This window comes from Phyllobates terribilis, unplaced genomic scaffold, assembly GCF_046119375.1.
Source record: "Phyllobates terribilis strain yellow unplaced genomic scaffold, ASM4611937v1 Scaffold_277__1_contigs__length_2500907, whole genome shotgun sequence".
Taxonomy (NCBI): domain Eukaryota; kingdom Metazoa; phylum Chordata; class Amphibia; order Anura; family Dendrobatidae; genus Phyllobates; species Phyllobates terribilis.
Genome location: NW_027363037.1, coordinates 1009359 through 1033436, shown reverse-complemented (window position 1 = coordinate 1033436; position 24078 = coordinate 1009359). Strand labels below are relative to the sequence as shown.

Here is a 24078-nt window from a genome sequence, read left to right as displayed (position 1 = left end):
AACGTTGTCTCCCTCTGCTGGAACACTGACTTCTTTCATTTAATGCCTGCAGACTATAAAAGAGAACCCAACCCAAAAAGTTTGGTTGATTAGTCTGTGGCATTCTGTTAAACTGTTGCTTATGGCGGTCTCTGTGAGCTTCTCAGCGACATTCAGCCAGCCAGGTATCCTGCCTGCAGTAGATGGAATGTGGCAATGGAACGCTGGCTGCGCGTGTCATAATAGGCTCTGAGCCTTTATATACCTGTGCACAGCAGCAGCCACCTTCAGTCTGCTGCTGGACAGCCAGCAGCAGCAGCAGCAGCAGGAGAGGTATGTAATCAGCAGCCCTCCTGCTAAGGGTAGACAGCTGCTCGTTCCACCCCACCCCCCGCCTTAATTGGTTCTCCTCCCTTCCAACGGTGTTGAGGCGGGTGGGAACAGCAGGGGGTGAAGGTGCTGTGTTTAAAGAGGTGGAGTTATGCAGATCTAAAACGCGTGGATTGCAGCAGCAGCAAGCCGAAAAGTGCAGGCATGTAAGGGATCTAGAGGTTGACAACATGTCTTCTTAACGGGAGTCCAGGAGCTCATCTCCACAAATGGACTTTTCAGGATCCTTGGGTGGCTCCGTAGTTTGAAACCAATTCTGGTTATCGCTTCTCGGCCTTTTGGCTAAGATCAAGTGTAGTATCTGTTCTTATCAGTTTAATATCTGATACGTCCCCTATCTGGGGACCATATATTAAATGGATTTTTAGAACAGGGAGATGGAAAAAGAGCTTGCGCTGTCCACTCCACGCATTGACCTCGTATTGCAGTATCTCCAGGACCGGTGCACCCCTTCTTTAATGCAGTTTCTAAAATCAGAAAGAATTGAATTCAATGTTTTTTGTTCATTTTGCTTGTTTGTCGGATTTTGGGATGGACTCTTCGGCTTTGCTTTTCTTCTCCTCATTAGATTTTTCATGTTCAAAGTTGCAGAAGCCAGATTACAAGCTCATTTTGGTTCAACTTCAGCAACTGTGCAATGCATTGCCATGTAATGTAATGAAATGCTATCTTTCTAGCTCTCCCTTTTTACTTCCTTTTGGATAAACAGACATATTAGGCAAGCATTTTGGAGCTTTCACCTAAATAACTACAGGTGGTGAGATAAGCTGCACAATATAATTGACCTTTCAGTATATTGTTGCACACACACCATCTATTTAGCAAATGCCCTTGTTATCAACAGCAGCCTTTTAAACTCACCTGAGCTAACAGGTATGTGCGCTGGTTACTCTGCTGCGCTTAAAATTTCTTTTTTGGTTTGCTACAATGCCTTTTCTGAAACGTTGTCTCCCTCTGCTGGAACACTGACTTCTTTCATTTAATGCCTGCAGACTATAAAAGAGAACCCAACCCAAAAAGTTTGGTTGATTAGTCTGTGGCATTCTGTTAAACTGTTGCTTATGGCGGTCTCTGTGAGCTTCTCAGCGACATTCAGCCAGCCAGGTATCCTGCCTGCAGTAGATGGAATGTGGCAATGGAACGCTGGCTGCGCGTGTCATAATAGGCTCTGAGCCTTTATATACCTGTGCACAGCAGCAGCCACCTTCAGTCTGCTGCTGGACAGCTAGCAGCAGCAGCAGCAGCAGGAGAGGTATGTAATCAGCAGCCCTCCTGCTAAGGGTAGACAGCTGCTCGTTCCACCCCACCCCCCGCCTTAATTGGTTCTCCTCCCTTCCAACGGTGTTGAGGCGGGTGGGAACAGCAGGGGGTGAAGGTGCTGTGTTTAAAGAGGTGGAGTTATGCAGATCTAAAACGCGTGGATTGCAGCAGCAGCAAGCCGAAAAGTGCAGGCATGTAAGGGATCTAGAGGTTGACAACATGTCTTCTTAACGGGAGTCCAGGAGCTCATCTCCACAAATGGACTTTTCAGGATCCTTGGGTGGCTCCGTAGTTTGAAACCAATTCTGGTTATCGCTTCTCGGCCTTTTGGCTAAGATCAAGTGTAGTATCTGTTCTTATCAGTTTAATATCTGATACGTCCCCTATCTGGGGACCATATATTAAATGGATTTTTAGAACAGGGAGATGGAAAAAGAGCTTGCTCTGTCCACTCCACGCATTGACCTGGTATTGCAGTATCTCCAGGACCGGTGCACCCCTTCTTTAATGCAGTTTCTAAAATCAGAAAGAATTGAATTCAATGTTTTTTGTTCATTTTGCTTGTTTGTCGGATTTTGGGATGGACTCTTTGGCTTTGCTTTTCTTCTCCTCATTGGATTTTTCATGTTCAAAGTTGCAGAAGCCAGATTACAAGCTCATTTTGGTTCAACTTCAGCAACTGTGCATTGCATTGCCATGTAATGTAATGAAATGCTATCTTTCTAGCTCTCCCTTTTTACTTCCTTTTGGATAAACAGACATATTAGGCAAGCATTTTGGAGCTTTCACCTAAATAACTACAGGTGGTGAGATAAGCTGCACAATATAATTGACCTTTCAGTATATTGTTGCACACACACCATCTATTTAGCAAATGCCCTTGTTATCAACAGCAGCCTTTTAAACTCACCTGAGCTAACAGGTATGTGCGCTGGTTACTCTGCTGCGCTTAAAATTTATTTTTTGGTTTGCTACAATGCCTTTTCTGAAACGTTGTCTCCCTCTGCTGGAACACTGACTTCTTTCATTTAATGCCTGCAGACTATAAAAGAGAACCCAACCCAAAAAGTTTGGTTGATTAGTCTGTGGCATTCTGTTAAACTGTTGCTTATGGCGGTCTCTGTGAGCTTCTCAGCGACATTCAGCCAGCCAGGTATCCTGCCTGCAGTAGATGGAATGTGGCAATGGAACGCTGGCTGCGCGTGTCATAATAGGCTCTGAGCCTTTATATACCTGTGCACAGCAGCAGCCACCTTCAGTCTGCTGCTGGACAGCCAGCAGCAGCAGCAGCAGCAAGAGAGGTATGTAATCAGCAGCCCTCCTGCTAAGGGTAGACAGCTGCTCGTTCCACCCCACCCCCCGCCTTAATTGGTTCTCCTCCCTTCCAACGGTGTTGAGGCGGGTGGGAACAGCAGGGGGTGAAGGTGCTGTGTTTAAAGAGGTGGAGTTATGCAGATCTAAAACGCGTGGATTGCAGCAGCAGCAAGCCGAAAAGTGCAGGCATGTAAGGGATCTAGAGGTTGACAACATGTCTTCTTAACGGGAGTCCAGGAGCTCATCTCCACAAATGGACTTTTCAGGATCCTTGGGTGGCTCCGTAGTTTGAAACCAATTCTGGTTATCGCTTCTCGGCCTTTTGGCTAAGATCAAGTGTAGTATCTGTTCTTATCAGTTTAATATCTGATACGTCCCCTATCTGGGGACCATATATTAAATGGATTTTTAGAACAGGGAGATGGAAAAAGAGCTTGCTCTGTCCACTCCACGCATTGACCTGGTATTGCAGTATCTCCAGGACCGGTGCACCCCTTCTTTAATGCAGTTTCTAAAATCAGAAAGAATTGAATTCAATGTTTTTTGTTCATTTTGCTTGTTTGTCGGATTTTGGGATGGACTCTTTGGCTTTGCTTTTCTTCTCCTCATTGGATTTTTCATGTTCAAAGTTGCAGAAGCCAGATTACAAGCTCATTTTGGTTCAACTTCAGCAACTGTGCATTGCATTGCCATGTAATGTAATGAAATGCTATCTTTCTAGCTCTCCCTTTTTACTTCCTTTTGGATAAACAGACATATTAGGCAAGCATTTTGGAGCTTTCACCTAAATAACTACAGGTGGTGAGATAAGCTGCACAATATAATTGACCTTTCAGTATATTGTTGCACACACACCATCTATTTAGCAAATGCCCTTGTTATCAACAGCAGCCTTTTAAACTCACCTGAGCTAACAGGTATGTGCGCTGGTTACTCTGCTGCGCTTAAAATTTCTTTTTTGGTTTGCTACAATGCCTTTTCTGAAACGTTGTCTCCCTCTGCTGGAACACTGACTTCTTTCATTTAATGCCTGCAGACTATAAAAGAGAACCCAACCCAAAAAGTTTGGTTGATTAGTCTGTGGCATTCTGTTAAACTGTTGCTTATGGCGGTCTCTGTGAGCTTCTCAGCGACATTCAGCCAGCCAGGTATCCTGCCTGCAGTAGATGGAATGTGGCAATGGAACGCTGGCTGCGCGTGTCATAATAGGCTCTGAGCCTTTATATACCTGTGCACAGCAGCAGCCACCTTCAGTCTGCTGCTGGACAGCCAGCAGCAGCAGCAGCAGGAGAGGTATGTAATCAGCAGCCCTCCTGCTAAGGGTAGACAGCTGCTCGTTCCACCCCACCCCCCGCCTTAATTGGTTCTCCTCCCTTCCAACGGTGTTGAGGCGGGTGGGAACAGCAGGGGGTGAAGGTGCTGTGTTTAAAGAGGTGGAGTTATGCAGATCTAAAACGCGTGGATTGCAGCAGCAGCAAGCCGAAAAGTGCAGGCATGTAAGGGATCTAGAGGTTGACAACATGTCTTCTTAACGGGAGTCCAGGAGCTCATCTCCACAAATGGACTTTTCAGGATCCTTGGGTGGCTCCGTAGTTTGAAACCAATTCTGGTTATCGCTTCTCGGCCTTTTGGCTAAGATCAAGTGTAGTATCTGTTCTTATCAGTTTAATATCTGATACGTCCCCTATCTGGGGACCATATATTAAATGGATTTTTAGAACAGGGAGATGGAAAAAGAGCTTGCTCTGTCCACTCCACGCATTGACCTGGTATTGCAGTATCTCCAGGACCGGTGCACCCCTTCTTTAATGCAGTTTCTAAAATCAGAAAGAATTGAATTCAATGTTTTTTGTTCATTTTGCTTGTTTGTCGGATTTTGGGATGGACTCTTTGGCTTTGCTTTTCTTCTCCTCATTGGATTTTTCATGTTCAAAGTTGCAGAAGCCAGATTACAAGCTCATTTTGGTTCAACTTCAGCAACTGTGCATTGCATTGCCATGTAATGTAATGAAATGCTATCTTTCTAGCTCTCCCTTTTTACTTCCTTTTGGATAAACAGACATATTAGGCAAGCATTTTGGAGCTTTCACCTAAATAACTACAGGTGGTGAGATAAGCTGCACAATATAATTGACCTTTCAGTATATTGTTGCACACACACCATCTATTTAGCAAATGCCCTTGTTATCAACAGCAGCCTTTTAAACTCACCTGAGCTAACAGGTATGTGCGCTGGTTACTCTGCTGCGCTTAAAATTTCTTTTTTGGTTTGCTACAATGCCTTTTCTGAAACGTTGTCTCCCTCTGCTGGAACACTGACTTCTTTCATTTAATGCCTGCAGACTATAAAAGAGAACCCAACCCAAAAAGTTTGGTTGATTAGTCTGTGGCATTCTGTTAAACTGTTGCTTATGGCGGTCTCTGTGAGCTTCTCAGCGACATTCAGCCAGCCAGGTATCCTGCCTGCAGTAGATGGAATGTGGCAATGGAACGCTGGCTGCGCGTGTCATAATAGGCTCTGAGCCTTTATATACCTGTGCACAGCAGCAGCCACCTTCAGTCTGCTGCTGGACAGCCAGCAGCAGCAGCAGCAGCAAGAGAGGTATGTAATCAGCAGCCCTCCTGCTAAGGGTAGACAGCTGCTCGTTCCACCCCACCCCCCGCCTTAATTGGTTCTCCTCCCTTCCAACGGTGTTGAGGCGGGTGGGAACAGCAGGGGGTGAAGGTGCTGTGTTTAAAGAGGTGGAGTTATGCAGATCTAAAACGCGTGGATTGCAGCAGCAGCAAGCCGAAAAGTGCAGGCATGTAAGGGATCTAGAGGTTGACAACATGTCTTCTTAACGGGAGTCCAGGAGCTCATCTCCACAAATGGACTTTTCAGGATCCTTGGGTGGCTCCGTAGTTTGAAACCAATTCTGGTTATCGCTTCTCGGCCTTTTGGCTAAGATCAAGTGTAGTATCTGTTCTTATCAGTTTAATATCTGATACGTCCCCTATCTGGGGACCATATATTAAATGGATTTTTAGAACAGGGAGATGGAAAAAGAGCTTGCTCTGTCCACTCCACGCATTGACCTGGTATTGCAGTATCTCCAGGACCGGTGCACCCCTTCTTTAATGCAGTTTCTAAAATCAGAAAGAATTGAATTCAATGTTTTTTGTTCATTTTGCTTGTTTGTCGGATTTTGGGATGGACTCTTTGGCTTTGCTTTTCTTCTCCTCATTGGATTTTTCATGTTCAAAGTTGCAGAAGCCAGATTACAAGCTCATTTTGGTTCAACTTCAGCAACTGTGCATTGCATTGCCATGTAATGTAATGAAATGCTATCTTTCTAGCTCTCCCTTTTTACTTCCTTTTGGATAAACAGACATATTAGGCAAGCATTTTGGAGCTTTCACCTAAATAACTACAGGTGGTGAGATAAGCTGCACAATATAATTGACCTTTCAGTATATTGTTGCACACACACCATCTATTTAGCAAATGCCCTTGTTATCAACAGCAGCCTTTTAAACTCACCTGAGCTAACAGGTATGTGCGCTGGTTACTCTGCTGCGCTTAAAATTTCTTTTTTGGTTTGCTACAATGCCTTTTCTGAAACGTTGTCTCCCTCTGCTGGAACACTGACTTCTTTCATTTAATGCCTGCAGACTATAAAAGAGAACCCAACCCAAAAAGTTTGGTTGATTAGTCTGTGGCATTCTGTTAAACTGTTGCTTATGGCGGTCTCTGTGAGCTTCTCAGCGACATTCAGCCAGCCAGGTATCCTGCCTGCAGTAGATGGAATGTGGCAATGGAACGCTGGCTGCGCGTGTCATAATAGGCTCTGAGCCTTTATATACCTGTGCACAGCAGCAGCCACCTTCAGTCTGCTGCTGGACAGCCAGCAGCAGCAGCAGCAGGAGAGGTATGTAATCAGCAGCCCTCCTGCTAAGGGTAGACAGCTGCTCGTTCCACCCCACCCCCCGCCTTAATTGGTTCTCCTCCCTTCCAACGGTGTTGAGGCGGGTGGGAACAGCAGGGGGTGAAGGTGCTGTGTTTAAAGAGGTGGAGTTATGCAGATCTAAAACGCGTGGATTGCAGCAGCAGCAAGCCGAAAAGTGCAGGCATGTAAGGGATCTAGAGGTTGACAACATGTCTTCTTAACGGGAGTCCAGGAGCTCATCTCCACAAATGGACTTTTCAGGATCCTTGGGTGGCTCCGTAGTTTGAAACCAATTCTGGTTATCGCTTCTCGGCCTTTTGGCTAAGATCAAGTGTAGTATCTGTTCTTATCAGTTTAATATCTGATACGTCCCCTATCTGGGGACCATATATTAAATGGATTTTTAGAACAGGGAGATGGAAAAAGAGCTTGCTCTGTCCACTCCACGCATTGACCTGGTATTGCAGTATCTCCAGGACCGGTGCACCCCTTCTTTAATGCAGTTTCTAAAATCAGAAAGAATTGAATTCAATGTTTTTTGTTCATTTTGCTTGTTTGTCGGATTTTGGGATGGACTCTTTGGCTTTGCTTTTCTTCTCCTCATTGGATTTTTCATGTTCAAAGTTGCAGAAGCCAGATTACAAGCTCATTTTGGTTCAACTTCAGCAACTGTGCATTGCATTGCCATGTAATGTAATGAAATGCTATCTTTCTAGCTCTCCCTTTTTACTTCCTTTTGGATAAACAGACATATTAGGCAAGCATTTTGGAGCTTTCACCTAAATAACTACAGGTGGTGAGATAAGCTGCACAATATAATTGACCTTTCAGTATATTGTTGCACACACACCATCTATTTAGCAAATGCCCTTGTTATCAACAGCAGCCTTTTAAACTCACCTGAGCTAACAGGTATGTGCGCTGGTTACTCTGCTGCGCTTAAAATTTCTTTTTTGGTTTGCTACAATGCCTTTTCTGAAACGTTGTCTCCCTCTGCTGGAACACTGACTTCTTTCATTTAATGCCTGCAGACTATAAAAGAGAACCCAACCCAAAAAGTTTGGTTGATTAGTCTGTGGCATTCTGTTAAACTGTTGCTTATGGCGGTCTCTGTGAGCTTCTCAGCGACATTCAGCCAGCCAGGTATCCTGCCTGCAGTAGATGGAATGTGGCAATGGAACGCTGGCTGCGCGTGTCATAATAGGCTCTGAGCCTTTATATACCTGTGCACAGCAGCAGCCACCTTCAGTCTGCTGCTGGACAGCCAGCAGCAGCAGCAGCAGCAGGAGAGGTATGTAATCAGCAGCCCTCCTGCTAAGGGTAGACAGCTGCTCGTTCCACCCCACCCCCTGCCTTAATTGGTTCTCCTCCCTTCCAACGGTGTTGAGGCGGGTGGGAACAGCAGGGGGTGAAGGTGCTGTGTTTAAAGAGGTGGAGTTATGCAGATCTAAAACGCGTGGATTGCAGCAGCAGCAAGCCGAAAAGTGCAGGCATGTAAGGGATCTAGAGGTTGACAACATGTCTTCTTAACGGGAGTCCAGGAGCTCATCTCCACAAATGGACTTTTCAGGATCCTTGGGTGGCTCCGTAGTTTGAAACCAATTCTGGTTATCGCTTCTCGGCCTTTTGGCTAAGATCAAGTGTAGTATCTGTTCTTATCAGTTTAATATCTGATACGTCCCCTATCTGGGGACCATATATTAAATGGATTTTTAGAACAGGGAGATGGAAAAAGAGCTTGCTCTGTCCACTCCACGCATTGACCTGGTATTGCAGTATCTCCAGGACCGGTGCACCCCTTCTTTAATGCAGTTTCTAAAATCAGAAAGAATTGAATTCAATGTTTTTTGTTCATTTTGCTTGTTTGTCGGATTTTGGGATGGACTCTTTGGCTTTGCTTTTCTTCTCCTCATTGGATTTTTCATGTTCAAAGTTGCAGAAGCTCATTTTGGTTCAACTTCAGCAACTGTGCATTGCATTGCCATGTAATGTAATGAAATGCTATCTTTCTAGCTCTCCCTTTTTACTTCCTTTTGGATAAACAGACATATTAGGCAAGCATTTTGGAGCTTTCACCTAAATAACTACAGGTGGTGAGATAAGCTGCACAATATAATTGACCTTTCAGTATATTGTTGCACACACACCATCTATTTAGCAAATGCCCTTGTTATCAACAGCAGCCTTTTAAACTCACCTGAGCTAACAGGTATGTGCGCTGGTTACTCTGCTGCGCTTAAAATTTCTTTTTTGGTTTGCTACAATGCCTTTTCTGAAACGTTGTCTCCCTCTGCTGGAACACTGACTTCTTTCATTTAATGCCTGCAGACTATAAAAGAGAACCCAACCCAAAAAGTTTGGTTGATTAGTCTGTGGCATTCTGTTAAACTGTTGCTTATGGCGGTCTCTGTGAGCTTCTCAGCGACATTCAGCCAGCCAGGTATCCTGCCTGCAGTAGATGGAATGTGGCAATGGAACGCTGGCTGCGCGTGTCATAATAGGCTCTGAGCCTTTATATACCTGTGCACAGCAGCAGCCACCTTCAGTCTGCTGCTGGACAGCCAGCAGCAGCAGCAGCAGCAGGAGAGGTATGTAATCAGCAGCCCTCCTGCTAAGGGTAGACAGCTGCTCGTTCCACCCCACCCCCCGCCTTAATTGGTTCTCCTCCCTTCCAACGGTGTTGAGGCGGGTGGGAACAGCAGGGGGTGAAGGTGCTGTGTTTAAAGAGGTGGAGTTATGCAGATCTAAAACGCGTGGATTGCAGCAGCAGCAAGCCGAAAAGTGCAGGCATGTAAGGGATCTAGAGGTTGACAACATGTCTTCTTAACGGGAGTCCAGGAGCTCATCTCCACAAATGGACTTTTCAGGATCCTTGGGTGGCTCCGTAGTTTGAAACCAATTCTGGTTATCGCTTCTCGGCCTTTTGGCTAAGATCAAGTGTAGTATCTGTTCTTATCAGTTTAATATCTGATACGTCCCCTATCTGGGGACCATATATTAAATGGATTTTTAGAACAGGGAGATGGAAAAAGAGCTTGCTCTGTCCACTCCACGCATTGACCTGGTATTGCAGTATCTCCAGGACCGGGGCACCCCTTCTTTAATGCAGTTTCTAAAATCAGAAAGAATTGAATTCAATGTTTTTTGTTCATTTTGCTTGTTTGTCGGATTTTGGGATGGACTCTTTGGCTTTGCTTTTCTTCTCCTCATTGGATTTTTCATGTTCAAAGTTGCAGAAGCCAGATTACAAGCTCATTTTGGTTCAACTTCAGCAACTGTGCATTGCATTGCCATGTAATGTAATGAAATGCTATCTTTCTAGCTCTCCCTTTTTACTTCCTTTTGGATAAACAGACATATTAGGCAAGCATTTTGGAGCTTTCACCTAAATAACTACAGGTGGTGAGATAAGCTGCACAATATAATTGACCTTTCAGTATATTGTTGCACACACATCATCTATTTAGCAAATGCCCTTGTTATCAACAGCAGCCTTTTAAACTCACCTGAGCTAACAGGTATGTGCGCTGGTTACTCTGCTGCGCTTAAAATTTCTTTTTTGGTTTGCTACAATGCCTTTTCTGAAACGTTGTCTCCCTCTGCTGGAACACTGACTTCTTTCATTTAATGCCTGCAGACTATAAAAGAGAACCCAACCCAAAAAGTTTGGTTGATTAGTCTGTGGCATTCTGTTAAACTGTTGCTTATGGCGGTCTCTGTGAGCTTCTCAGCGACATTCAGCCAGCCAGGTATCCTGCCTGCAGTAGATGGAATGTGGCAATGGAACGCTGGCTGCGCGTGTCATAATAGGCTCTGAGCCTTTATATACCTGTGCACAGCAGCAGCCACCTTCAGTCTGCTGCTGGACAGCCAGCAGCAGCAGCAGGAGAGGTATGTAATCAGCAGCCCTCCTGCTAAGGGTAGACAGCTGCTCGTTCCACCCCACCCCCCGCCTTAATTGGTTCTCCTCCCTTCCAACGGTGTTGAGGCGGGTGGGAACAGCAGGGGGTGAAGGTGCTGTGTTTAAAGAGGTGGAGTTATGCAGATCTAAAACGCGTGGATTGCAGCAGCAGCAAGCCGAAAAGTGCAGGCATGTAAGGGATCTAGAGGTTGACAACATGTCTTCTTAACGGGAGTCCAGGAGCTCATCTCCACAAATGGACTTTTCAGGATCCTTGGGTGGCTCCGTAGTTTGAAACCAATTCTGGTTATCGCTTCTCGGCCTTTTGGCTAAGATCAAGTGTAGTATCTGTTCTTATCAGTTTAATATCTGATACGTCCCCTATCTGGGGACCATATATTAAATGGATTTTTAGAACAGGGAGATGGAAAAAGAGCTTGCTCTGTCCACTCCACGCATTGACCTGGTATTGCAGTATCTCCAGGACCGGTGCACCCCTTCTTTAATGCAGTTTCTAAAATCAGAAAGAATTGAATTCAATGTTTTTTGTTCATTTTGCTTGTTTGTCGGATTTTGGGATGGACTCTTTGGCTTTGCTTTTCTTCTCCTCATTGGATTTTTCATGTTCAAAGTTGCAGAAGCCAGATTACAAGCTCATTTTGGTTCAACTTCAGCAACTGTGCATTGCATTGCCATGTAATGTAATGAAATGCTATCTTTCTAGCTCTCCCTTTTTACTTCCTTTTGGATAAACAGACATATTAGGCAAGCATTTTGGAGCTTTCACCTAAATAACTACAGGTGGTGAGATAAGCTGCACAATATAATTGACCTTTCAGTATATTGTTGCACACACACCATCTATTTAGCAAATGCCCTTGTTATCAACAGCAGCCTTTTAAACTCACCTGAGCTAACAGGTATGTGCGCTGGTTACTCTGCTGCGCTTAAAATTTCTTTTTTGGTTTGCTACAATGCCTTTTCTGAAACGTTGTCTCCCTCTGCTGGAACACTGACTTCTTTCATTTAATGCCTGCAGACTATAAAAGAGAACCCAACCCAAAAAGTTTGGTTGATTAGTCTGTGGCATTCTGTTAAACTGTTGCTTATGGCGGTCTCTGTGAGCTTCTCAGCGACATTCAGCCAGCCAGGTATCCTGCCTGCAGTAGATGGAATGTGGCAATGGAACGCTGGCTGCGCGTGTCATAATAGGCTCTGAGCCTTTATATACCTGTGCACAGCAGCAGCCACCTTCAGTCTGCTGCTGGACAGCCAGCAGCAGCAGCAGCAGCAGGAGAGGTATGTAATCAGCAGCCCTCCTGCTAAGGGTAGACAGCTGCTCGTTCCACCCCACCCCCCGCCTTAATTGGTTCTCCTCCCTTCCAACGGTGTTGAGGCGGGTGGGAACAGCAGGGGGTGAAGGTGCTGTGTTTAAAGAGGTGGAGTTATGCAGATCTAAAACGCGTGGATTGCAGCAGCAGCAAGCCGAAAAGTGCAGGCATGTAAGGGATCTAGAGGTTGACAACATGTCTTCTTAACGGGAGTCCAGGAGCTCATCTCCACAAATGGACTTTTCAGGATCCTTGGGTGGCTCCGTAGTTTGAAACCAATTCTGGTTATCGCTTCTCGGCCTTTTGGCTACGATCAAGTGCTTTATTGCAGGAGATTGTGGTTGAAGGGCACTCGGGTACCCCTCTCCTTGGCCTGGCAGGATCGTCCACCTTGGTGGACTTAACCTGCTTGCTGCTATTAGGGAGAGGGCTTAGTCCGAGGGTAACGAGTTGCGATCCCCCAGCTTCCAGGTGTTTTTCGCTGCAAGAACACTGGGAGCGCAGATTGCAAGCGGCTGCAATTTGCAACCTTGTTGCGTTTTTCCATGGAGGTTGACCCTAACCTCGTGCCTCTTTATGCGAGGCTAAAAAACTCTATCCGAGTTCACTTCACGGCGGGTGGCTCGGATATGAGGAAATTAGGGTATGTAGTCCAGGACGTGCTCAGGAACCTTCTTGGCGTACAAAGGAATGAAATTCTCTCCATCCAGGATTATCCCAGAAGAGGTGACTATGACATCACATTCACCGGAGAAGGTATTTTTAGAGATGTACTAGAAAAGTTAAAAAAAGTTGAAAATAGTCCTGTTTTGAAAGGGATACAAATTGTTGAGCACGTCCTGGATGAGGTAAGACTGGTTATTGTAAAAATATTTTCGCCCTTTGTTTCTGCTCCAGAAGTAATGTCATTTCTAGCAATTTATTTTAAAAGTGTTAAATGTATTGGGAAGATATTAAACGAATATAACATATGGACATCTAAGTGGAAATTCCTTGTGAAGTGTACAAGAGATCCAAATACACCAGGTGGTATACGGCTCCCCTCTGCCCGTTTCAAAATTGGGCAAACAAATGGGGATTTCTTCTTTTCTGGGATGCCAGTATATTGCAGAAATTGTGGGCGCTATGGTCATTCAAAAGAAAACTGTCATGTATCATGTAGAAATTGTGCTAGTGAAGAACATGAGACAAAAGAATGCCCTAAGGAAAAGAAATGCAGTTTTTGCCAGACTCCAGGTCACTTTTATTTTTCTTGTCCTCACAGATTTCGGGAAGATGAGCAAAAGGGGAAGTCCAAGACGTCCGACCAAGGACCAAAAGATCAGACCACCCCTCAGGAGGAGGAACAACAACCTGGAGCCTCTGGAGACAATAAGGGCGTACCAAATAGTGAAGTGTCTCCAGAGTCTATGACAGGTAAAATACCAAATCCCAAAACCTGGCTGCAGGACCTGCGGGAGTCCAAAAGGAGGGCTGAGAAGGAGCAGAAGGGCACTACTGGTAAGGTCAAAAGGGACCGGCAAAAGGCCGACACAGAAGCCCATGCCCAGTCTGGGTCTCCTAGTGCTGAGGGCGCTGAGTGGATAAAGGTGGGTCCTAAGAAAAAGAAAAAGGGTGGTTCGGAGGAGGCAGCTGGAGGTGAACAGATGGACACTTCTCCAGAAGGGGACGTGGACGCTGGACCCTCAGGGGTTTCGGTCTCCGCTGCTACAGGTGGGGACCGGGATCTTGCTGCCTCTGAAGAGTCAGAGGCTCTGCCTTGTGCGCAACCTCCTCCTATAGGACGACCTTCTACAGGTCAAACAGGGGTGGCGGAACCCCTCGGGGACCCACCTGATGAGGAACTGCATGGCCAGCCAATGGAGACCCAGCGGGTTCTGCCAGCCAGCCCTCCGAGCTATGCCAGTGTAGCGTCGGGTTTATATAAATGTGGTAATCTTTCCTCCTCCACGGAGACTCTCGTGACGATACTATCAGATGAGGAGGGAGGCGCAAGCCCAGTGGTCTGATCAGGTTCATCGGACAGGTAAATCCGTTGCTCTTAGTTACCTAAGTAAAATTTCTACATTTTCTAATGATGGCTGAACTCAAAGGTATTTCCCTCAACGTGAGAGGCATAAAATCTAACACGAGAAGAACTGCTCTTTTTAATTTTTTTACGTGTTTTACTGCATCTGTATTTTTTCTGCAAGAATGTAATATCCCACATGAAATGTCATATCAAAAATATAAAGATGAGTGGAAGTGTGGGCCATCTGTCTGGTCCGGATCGAATGCTGCAGGATCAGCGGGTGTAGCCATACTTTTTAAAGGGAACGTTTTAATTGATTTTATTCAGGAAATTTTACCAGGCCGTATTTTATTAGTGAAAGCTTTTATTGATGGTATTAGATGGCAGTTTTTAAATTTTTATGGATCCCCAGAGAAAAATGAAAGAGCCGAAATGCTTGATCTTTTACCATTATTTATTAATAACTCTGAACCTTTTATCTTAGCAGGGGATTTTAATTGTGTTTTAAAAGGTGAAAACCGGCGCTCCAGCTCTGTAAGCAGGAACTACGATAAAACCTCAGGTATGCTACATGATATAGTCAAAGATGCTAAATTGATAGACATATATAAAGAGTGTCATAGTGACAGCCCAGAGGACGCCGGTTTCACTTGGAGCAATGCTAATTGTAGCTCTAGGATTGATTTTATTTTTGGTTCAGATAAAACAATACCTGCCAAATGTGAAGTTTTAACTAATATATTTTCAGACCATAAACTTTTATCCTTTACCATAAAAGTAAATGACAACAAAAAATGTGGTAAGAAAAGCTGGAAAATGAACGTATCCCTTTTAACCGACCCGCAGATTTTATCAGATTTTATTGAGTTTTATAGGAAATGTAGAAAAGGGAAAAAAACAAATGAGACTATGAGTGTATGGTGGGATAGAATGAAAGTAAAAATAAAAGACTTTTTTATTAAAAAGAGTATATGTAGAGCCAAAGAAAAATATGAAGAATATAGAATTTTAAATACCCGCCTACAAACATTATTTAAGCTCAGAGACAATGGGATAGATGTACAACTTGATATTTCAAACTTAAAAGAAGAGATTTCAAAATGGCTAGAACAAAAAGGAAAAGAGATAATTTTTCGTTCTAGAGTACAACATATAGAAGAAAATGAAAAGTGTTCCAGATATTTTTTTAGGAAAAATAAAAAAGAAAAAGTGATAATTGACCATATAGATGGTGAGAATAATATAAAAAATATGCTGGGTAAAGTTGAGGTTTTTTTTTCTAATCTTTTTAATGGAAAAAATATAGATAATAAATTAATGGATGATTCGCTGCAAGGACTAACAGCTGTTTTAGATCCCGCATCCCAAGAGTTTTTATCCCAAGTTTTAACGGAACAAGAAGTGTTAAAAACTATTAAAAGTTTTAAAACTGGAAAGGTCCCTGGTCCTGATGGCATCCCAATAGAATTTTATGTATGTTTTTATGATATTTTAAAAGATGATTTGTTTTATTTGTTTACTGAGGTTTTTAATAATAAGGTTTTATTAAATTCCTGGAAGAAAGGTGAAGTCTCCCTCCTATACAAAAAAGGCGATAAATCAAAATTAGAAAACTGGAGACCAATAACACTTTTAAATTGTGACTATAAAATAATGGCTAAAATTTGTGCAAATCGTCTAAAAGAAGTCATCAGCAAAGTTATTCATTCTAATCAAGTGTGTGGGGTGCCGGGGCGCAGTATATGGGACAATCTGAATTTAGTGAAAGACTGTATTGAGGATGTGAAAGACAGAAAGGGGAAAATGGCGATTTTATCTATTGATTTTGAAAAAGCATTTGACCGTGTCTCACACTTTTATCTTTTTAAAGTTTTAGAGAAAATGGGCATACCAGAAGGGTTTTTACTATCGCTTAAAGCATTTTACAAGGATTGTACAAGTAAGATTTTAGTGAATGGTTTTAAGACACAAGAGGTATTTTTACGGTCAGGGGTGAAACAGGGATGCCCTCTGTCCCCCCTACTGTTTATCTGTGCACTGGAACCAATGTTATGTGCAATACGCCAAAATAAACAGATATGCGGTGTCCCTCTGCCTGGAAGCGGTGGTTTGGAGGCCAAGGTTGTAGGCTACATGGATGACGTGGCGGTCTTGTGTACAGATGCACCATCACTTACGGCCACTCTCCATCAAGTGCAATCCTTTTGTCTAGCTTCTGGTTTTAAAATCAATTTTAATAAGTGTAACATTTTAAGTGTTGGGGGGATGATTTTACGTGATGTACCAATTAATGTCTCCGAATCCATTTCCATTTTAGGTATATCATTTACTGAAAATAATGATGGTTATAATAGTTGGGAAACAGTTACACAGAAAGTAAATACGAAAATATGTATGTGGAACATGAGGAGACTTACAATGGAGGGTAAAGTATTGGTTTTAAAGATGGTGATTTTACCTCTTTTATTGTATCTTAGCATGGTTTTCCCCCCGCCTGTTAATGTTTTAAAAAAGATAACCAAAACCTGTTTTACCTTCTTTTGGAACTCAAAAATGGAAAAGCTGAAAAGAGAAATCGTGATGAAATCAAAAGTAAAAGGTGGTAAAGATTTTCCAGATTTTAATAGGTTTCTTTTAATCCATCTGTTCGTTTACTGTTTTAATGCCCTTTTTAAGAATCACTATTGGTCCTTTTTTATGCGTTTTAATACAGGATTTTTTATGAGAAAGTTTGGATGGTATGAAATTAATATATCTGTGCCCCATGCTTTTAATTTGTCGACGCATTATGAGATTTTAAGGAAAATAGTGTCCGATTTTAATTTAGGGACTAAGAAAATAGAGGAATTAAGAAATAGTAAGAAACTAATTAAAGAAATACGTAAAAGTGAGGAAATATGTAATGTTGACAGATATGATGATGACAAATCTATGTCTATCTGGAAAATGATTAACGTTTTTTATCTTTTTAATGAACAGAGAGATCTGGCTTGGAGTTGCATGCACCGCTGTCTTCCTTGCCGGGCATTCCAATACAGAAGAGGATTTGTGAGGTCTGCCATCTGCCCAAGAGCCGGATGCCAAGACGAGGAAACGGTGGAACATCTATTATGGACATGTAATTTTGCAAAGGATTTCTGGAGAAAACTGCTCCCAATACTGGAAAGGGTGGCAGACCTCAAGGACTTTACATATAAAACTGTGCTATACGGACTTATGGAATGCCCCACAATGGACCAGTACACAATGGCTTGGAAGACAGTGAACTGCGCCAAGTCATCTCTCTGGAAAGCGCGCAACATTGCTATTTTTAATCAAGATGTTTTATCAGTGAATGATGTTTTAAGTTTATGTTTATGTGAAATGTATACTTATTATTTAATTGACAAAAAGAAGAATGTACATATTTCCAAAAAATGGCTTGTTGACCATAGGAACCTAATTATTTAAAATCTTTGTATTTTTTTGTTTTGTAAATTTCATTTGTCTTTTAACGTTTGGTATTTGTGTAATTATGATTGTAATTTGTTAAAGTTTTAATAAACGGTTTTATCCCTCTGCAGGGGATAGCCAAATTAAAAAAAAAAAAAAAAAAAAAAAAAAAAAATCTGTTCTTATCAGTTTAATATCTGATACGTCCCCTATCTGGGGACCATATATTAAATGGATTTTTAGAACAGGGAGATGGAAAAAGAGCTTGCTCTGTCCACTCCACGCATTGACCTGGTATTGCAGTATCTCCAGGACCGGTGCACCCCTTCTTTAATGCAGTTTCTAAAATCAGAAAGAATTGAATTCAATGTTTTTTGTTCATTTTGCTTGTTTGTCGGATTTTGGGATGGACTCTTTGGCTTTGCTTTTCTTCTCCTCATTGGATTTTTCATGTTCAAAGTTGCAGAAGCCAGATTACAAGCTCATTTTGGTTCAACTTCAGCAACTGTGCATTGCATTGCCATGTAATGTAATGAAATGCTATCTTTCTAGCTCTCCCTTTTTACTTCCTTTTGGATAAACAGACATATTAGGCAAGCATTTTGGAGCTTTCACCTAAATAACTACAGGTGGTGAGATAAGCTGCACAATATAATTGACCTTTCAGTATATTGTTGCACACACACCATCTATTTAGCAAATGCCCTTGTTATCAACAGCAGCCTTTTAAACTCACCTGAGCTAACAGGTATGTGCGCTGGTTACTCTGCTGCGCTTAAAATTTCTTTTTTGGTTTGCTACAATGCCTTTTCTGAAACGTTGTCTCCCTCTGCTGGAACACTGACTTCTTTCATTTAATGCCTGCAGACTATAAAAGAGAACCCAACCCAAAAAGTTTGGTTGATTAGTCTGTGGCATTCTGTTAAACTGTTGCTTATGGCGGTCTCTGTGAGCTTCTCAGCGACATTCAGCCAGCCAGGTATCCTGCCTGCAGTAGATGGAATGTGGCAATGGAACGCTGGCTGCGCGTGTCATAATAGGCTCTGAGCCTTTATATACCTGTGCACAGCAGCAGCCACCTTCAGTCTGCTGCTGGACAGCCAGCAGCAGCAGCAGCAGCAGGAGAGGTATGTAATCAGCAGCCCTCCTGCTAAGGGTAGACAGCTGCTCGTTCCACCCCACCCCCCGCCTTAATTGGTTCTCCTCCCTTCCAACGGTGTTGAGGCGGGTGGGAACAGCAGGGGGTGAAGGTGCTGTGTTTAAAGAGGTGGAGTTATGCAGATCTAAAACGCGTGGATTGCAGCAGCAGCAAGCCGAAAAGTGCAGGCATGTAAGGGATCTAGAGGTTGACAACATGTCTTCTTAACGGGAGTCCAGGAGCTCATCTCCACAAATGGACTTTTCAGGATCCTTGGGTGGCTCCGTAGTTTGAAACCAATTCTGGTTATCGCTTCTCGGCCTTTTGGCTAAGATCAAGTGTAGTATCTGTTCTTATCAGTTTAATATCTGATACGTCCCCTATCTGGGGACCATATATTAAATGGATTTTTAGAACAGGGAGATGGAAAAAGAGCTTGCTCTGTCCACTCCACGCATTGACCTGGTATTGCAGTATCTCCAGGACCGGTGCACCCCTTCTTTAATGCAGTTTCTAAAATCAGAAAGAATTGAATTCAATGTTTTTTGTTCATTTTGCTTGTTTGTCGGATTTTGGGATGGACTCTTTGGCTTTGCTTTTCTTCTCCTCATTGGATTTTTCATGTTCAAAGTTGCAGAAGCCAGATTACAAGCTCATTTTGGTTCAACTTCAGCAACTGTGCATTGCATTGCCATGTAATGTAATGAAATGCTATCTTTCTAGCTCTCCCTTTTTACTTCCTTTTGGATAAACAGACATATTAGGCAAGCATTTTGGAGCTTTCACCTAAATAACTACAGGTGGTGAGATAAGCTGCACAATATAATTGACCTTTCAGTATATTGTTGCACACACACCATCTATTTAGCAAATGCCCTTGTTATCAACAGCAGCCTTTTAAACTCACCTGAGCTAACAGGTATGTGCGCTGGTTACTCTGCTGCGCTTAAAATTTCTTTTTTGGTTTGCTACAATGCCTTTTCTGAAACGTTGTCTCCCTCTGCTGGAACACTGACTTCTTTCATTTAATGCCTGCAGACTATAAAAGAGAACCCAACCCAAAAAGTTTGGTTGATTAGTCTGTGGCATTCTGTTAAACTGTTGCTTATGGCGGTCTCTGTGAGCTTCTCAGCGACATTCAGCCAGCCAGGTATCCTGCCTGCAGTAGATGGAATGTGGCAATGGAACGCTGGCTGCGCGTGTCATAATAGGCTCTGAGCCTTTATATACCTGTGCACAGCAGCAGCCACCTTCAGTCTGCTGCTGGACAGCCAGCAGCAGCAGCAGCAGCAGGAGAGGTATGTAATCAGCAGCCCTCCTGCTAAGGGTAGACAGCTGCTCGTTCCACCCCACCCCCCGCCTTAATTGGTTCTCCTCCCTTCCAACGGTGTTGAGGCGGGTGGGAACAGCAGGGGGTGAAGGTGCTGTGTTTAAAGAGGTGGAGTTATGCAGATCTAAAACGCGTGGATTGCAGCAGCAGCAAGCCGAAAAGTGCAGGCATGTAAGGGATCTAGAGGTTGACAACATGTCTTCTTAACGGGAGTCCAGGAGCTCATCTCCACAAATGGACTTTTCAGGATCCTTGGGTGGCTCCGTAGTTTGAAACCAATTCTGGTTATCGCTTCTCGGCCTTTTGGCTAAGATCAAGTGTAGTATCTGTTCTTATCAGTTTAATATCTGATACGTCCCCTATCTGGGGACCATATATTAAATGGATTTTTAGAACAGGGAGATGGAAAAAGAGCTTGCTCTGTCCACTCCACGCATTGACCTGGTATTGCAGTATCTCCAGGACCGGTGCACCCCTTCTTTAATGCAGTTTCTAAAATCAGAAAGAATTGAATTCAATGTTTTTTGTTCATTTTGCTTGTTTGTCGGATTTTGGGATGGACTCTTTGGCTTTGCTTTTCTTCTCCTCATTGGATTTTTCATGTTCAAAGTTGCAGAAGCCAGATTACAAGCTCATTTTGGTTCAACTTCAGCAACTGTGCATTGCATTGCCATGTAATGTAATGAAATGCTATCTTTCTAGCTCTCCCTTTTTACTTCCTTTTGGATAAACAGACATATTAGGCAAGCATTTTGGAGCTTTCACCTAAATAACTACAGGTGGTGAGATAAGCTGCACAATATAATTGACCTTTCAGTATATTGTTGCACACACACCATCTATTTAGCAAATGCCCTTGTTATCAACAGCAGCCTTTTAAACTCACCTGAGCTAACAGGTATGTGCGCTGGTTACTCTGCTGCGCTTAAAATTTCTTTTTTGGTTTGCTACAATGCCTTTTCTGAAACGTTGTCTCCCTCTGCTGGAACACTGACTTCTTTCATTTAATGCCTGCAGACTATAAAAGAGAACCCAACCCAAAAAGTTTGGTTGATTAGTCTGTGGCATTCTGTTAAACTGTTGCTTATGGCGGTCTCTGTGAGCTTCTCAGCGACATTCAGCCAGCCAGGTATCCTGCCTGCAGTAGATGGAATGTGGCAATGGAACGCTGGCTGCGCGTGTCATAATAGGCTCTGAGCCTTTATATACCTGTGCACAGCAGCAGCCACCTTCAGTCTGCTGCTGGACAGCCAGCAGCAGCAGCAGCAGCAGGAGAGGTATGTAATCAGCAGCCCTCCTGCTAAGGGTAGACAGCTGCTCGTTCCACCCCACCCCCCGCCTTAATTGGTTCTCCTCCCTTCCAACGGTGTTGAGGCGGGTGGGAACAGCAGGGGGTGAAGGTGCTGTGTTTAAAGAGGTGGAGTTATGCAGATCTAAAACGCGTGGATTGCAGCAGCAGCAAGCCGAAAAGTGCAGGCATGTAAGGGATCTAGAGGTTGACAACATGTCTTCTTAACGGGAGTCCAGGAGCTCATCTCCACAAATGGACTTTTCAGGATCCTTGGGTGGCTCCGTAGTTTGAAACCAATTCTGGTTATCGCTTCTCGGCCTTTTGGCTAAGATCAAGTGTAGTATCTGTTCTTATCAGTTTAATATCTGATACGTCCCCTATCTGGGGACCATATATTAAATGGATTTTTAGAACAGGGAGATGGAAAAAGAGCTTGCTCTGTCCACTCCACGCATTGACCTGGTATTGCAGTATCTCCAGGACCGGTGCACCCCTTCTTTAATGCAGTTTCTAAAATCAGAAAGAATTGAATTCAATGTTTTTTGTTCATTTTGCTTGTTTGTCGGATTTTGGGATGGACTCTTTGGCTTTGCTTTTCTTCTCCTCATTGGATTTTTCATGTTCAAAGTTGCAGAAGCCAGATTACAAGCTCATTTTGGTTCAACTTCAGCAACTGTGCATTGCATTGCCATGTAATGTAATGAAATGCTATCTTTCTAGCTCTCCCTTTTTACTTCCTTTTGGATAAACAGACATATTAGGCAAGCATTTTGGAGCTTTCACCTAAATAACTACAGGTGGTGAGATAAGCTGCACAATATAATTGACCTTTCAGTATATTGTTGCACACACACCATCTATTTAGCAAATGCCCTTGTTATCAACAGCAGCCTTTTAAACTCACCTGAGCTAACAGGTATGTGCGCTGGTTACTCTGCTGCGCTTAAAATTTCTTTTTTGGTTTGCTACAATGCCTTTTCTGAAACGTTGTCTCCCTCTGCTGGAACACTGACTTCTTTCATTTAATGCCTGCAGACTATAAAAGAGAACCCAACCCAAAAAGTTTGGTTGATTAGTCTGTGGCATTCTGTTAAACTGTTGCTTATGGCGGTCTCTGTGAGCTTCTCAGCGACATTCAGCCAGCCAGGTATCCTGCCTGCAGTAGATGGAATGTGGCAATGGAACGCTGGCTGCGCGTGTCATAATAGGCTCTGAGCCTTTATATACCTGTGCACAGCAGCAGCCACCTTCAGTCTGCTGCTGGACAGCCAGCAGCAGCAGCAGCAGCAGGAGAGGTATGTAATCAGCAGCCCTCCTGCTAAGGGTAGACAGCTGCTCGTTCCACCCCACCCCCCGCCTTAATTGGTTCTCCTCCCTTCCAACGGTGTTGAGGCGGGTGGGAACAGCAGGGGGTGAAGGTGCTGTGTTTAAAGAGGTGGAGTTATGCAGATCTAAAACGCGTGGATTGCAGCAGCAGCAAGCCGAAAAGTGCAGGCATGTAAGGGATCTAGAGGTTGACAACATGTCTTCTTAACGGGAGTCCAGGAGCTCATCTCCACAAATGGACTTTTCAGGATCCTTGGGTGGCTCCGTAGTTTGAAACCAATTCTGGTTATCGCTTCTCGGCCTTTTGGCTAAGATCAAGTGTAGTATCTGTTCTTATCAGTTTAATATCTGATACGTCCCCTATCTGGGGACCATATATTAAATGGATTTTTAGAACAGGGAGATGGAAAAAGAGCTTGCTCTGTCCACTCCACGCATTGACCTGGTATTGCAGTATCTCCAGGACCGGTGCACCCCTTCTTTAATGCAGTTTCTAAAATCAGAAAGAATTGAATTCAATGTTTTTTGTTCATTTTGCTTGTTTGTCGGATTTTGGGATGGACTCTTTGGCTTTGCTTTTCTTCTCCTCATTGGATTTTTCATGTTCAAAGTTGCAGAAGCCAGATTACAAGCTCATTTTGGTTCAACTTCAGCAACTGTGCATTGCATTGCCATGTAATGTAATGAAATGCTATCTTTCTAGCTCTCCCTTTTTACTTCCTTTTGGATAAACAGACATATTAGGCAAGCATTTTGGAGCTTTCACCTAAATAACTACAGGTGGTGAGATAAGCTGCACAATATAATTGACCTTTCAGTATATTGTTGCACACACACCATCTATTTAGCAAATGCCCTTGTTATCAACAGCAGCCTTTTAAACTCACCTGAGCTAACAGGTATGTGCGCTGGTTACTCTGCTGCGCTTAAAATTTCTTTTTTGGTTTGCTACAATGCCTTTTCTGAAACGTTGTCTCCCTCTGCTGGAACACTGACTTCTTTCATTTAATGCCTGCAGACTATAAAAGAGAACCCAACCCAAAAAGTTTGGTTGATTAGTCTGTGGCATTCTGTTAAACTGTTGCTTATGGCGGTCTCTGTGAGCTTCTCAGCGACATTCAGCCAGCCAGGTATCCTGCCTGCAGTAGATGGAATGTGGCAATGGAACGCTGGCTGCGCGTGTCATAATAGGCTCTGAGCCTTTATATACCTGTGCACAGCAGCAGCCACCTTCAGTCTGCTGCTGGACAGCCAGCAGCAGCAGCAGCAGCAGCAGGAGAGGTATGTAATCAGCAGCCCTCCTGCTAAGGGTAGACAGCTGCTCGTTCCACCCCACCCCCCGCCTTAATTGGTTCTCCTCCCTTCCAACGGTGTTGAGGCGGGTGGGAACAGCAGGGGGTGAAGGTGCTGTGTTTAAAGAGGTGGAGTTATGCAGATCTAAAACGCGTG

At 43.6% G+C, this 24078-nt stretch overlaps 13 non-coding genes and 1 pseudogene across 13 annotated transcripts; all 14 read left to right on the top strand.

Annotated features, from left to right (window-relative positions):
* Positions 1–631: 631 nt before the first annotated feature.
* Positions 632–822, top strand: LOC141219597 (U2 spliceosomal RNA). Its single transcript, XR_012288055.1, has one exon. It is a non-coding gene; the product is annotated as a U2 spliceosomal RNA (small nuclear RNA).
* A 1118-nt stretch (positions 823–1940) lies between these two features.
* Positions 1941–2131, top strand: LOC141220071 (U2 spliceosomal RNA). The gene has a single exon (XR_012288443.1). It is a non-coding gene; the product is annotated as a U2 spliceosomal RNA (small nuclear RNA).
* Positions 2132–3249: 1118 nt separating this feature from the next.
* LOC141220070 (U2 spliceosomal RNA) lies at positions 3250–3440 on the top strand. Its single transcript, XR_012288442.1, has one exon. It is a non-coding gene; the product is annotated as a U2 spliceosomal RNA (small nuclear RNA).
* Positions 3441–4555: 1115 nt separating this feature from the next.
* On the top strand, positions 4556–4746 carry LOC141220069 (U2 spliceosomal RNA). The gene has a single exon (XR_012288441.1). It is a non-coding gene; the product is annotated as a U2 spliceosomal RNA (small nuclear RNA).
* Positions 4747–5864: 1118 nt separating this feature from the next.
* Positions 5865–6055, top strand: LOC141220067 (U2 spliceosomal RNA). The gene has a single exon (XR_012288440.1). It is a non-coding gene; the product is annotated as a U2 spliceosomal RNA (small nuclear RNA).
* A 1115-nt stretch (positions 6056–7170) lies between these two features.
* Positions 7171–7361, top strand: LOC141220066 (U2 spliceosomal RNA). The gene has a single exon (XR_012288439.1). It is a non-coding gene; the product is annotated as a U2 spliceosomal RNA (small nuclear RNA).
* A 1118-nt stretch (positions 7362–8479) lies between these two features.
* On the top strand, positions 8480–8670 carry LOC141220064 (U2 spliceosomal RNA). Its single transcript, XR_012288437.1, has one exon. It is a non-coding gene; the product is annotated as a U2 spliceosomal RNA (small nuclear RNA).
* Positions 8671–9776: 1106 nt separating this feature from the next.
* On the top strand, positions 9777–9967 carry LOC141220232 (U2 spliceosomal RNA). Its single transcript, XR_012288601.1, has one exon. It is a non-coding gene; the product is annotated as a U2 spliceosomal RNA (small nuclear RNA).
* A 1112-nt stretch (positions 9968–11079) lies between these two features.
* Positions 11080–11270, top strand: LOC141220063 (U2 spliceosomal RNA). The gene has a single exon (XR_012288436.1). It is a non-coding gene; the product is annotated as a U2 spliceosomal RNA (small nuclear RNA).
* Positions 11271–17663: 6393 nt separating this feature from the next.
* Positions 17664–17872, top strand: LOC141219680 (U2 spliceosomal RNA; annotated as a pseudogene).
* Positions 17873–18990: 1118 nt separating this feature from the next.
* On the top strand, positions 18991–19181 carry LOC141220062 (U2 spliceosomal RNA). The gene has a single exon (XR_012288435.1). It is a non-coding gene; the product is annotated as a U2 spliceosomal RNA (small nuclear RNA).
* A 1118-nt stretch (positions 19182–20299) lies between these two features.
* On the top strand, positions 20300–20490 carry LOC141220061 (U2 spliceosomal RNA). Its single transcript, XR_012288433.1, has one exon. It is a non-coding gene; the product is annotated as a U2 spliceosomal RNA (small nuclear RNA).
* A 1118-nt stretch (positions 20491–21608) lies between these two features.
* LOC141220060 (U2 spliceosomal RNA) lies at positions 21609–21799 on the top strand. Its single transcript, XR_012288432.1, has one exon. It is a non-coding gene; the product is annotated as a U2 spliceosomal RNA (small nuclear RNA).
* Positions 21800–22917: 1118 nt separating this feature from the next.
* On the top strand, positions 22918–23108 carry LOC141220059 (U2 spliceosomal RNA). Its single transcript, XR_012288431.1, has one exon. It is a non-coding gene; the product is annotated as a U2 spliceosomal RNA (small nuclear RNA).
* The last annotated feature ends 970 nt before the right edge of the window (positions 23109–24078 follow it).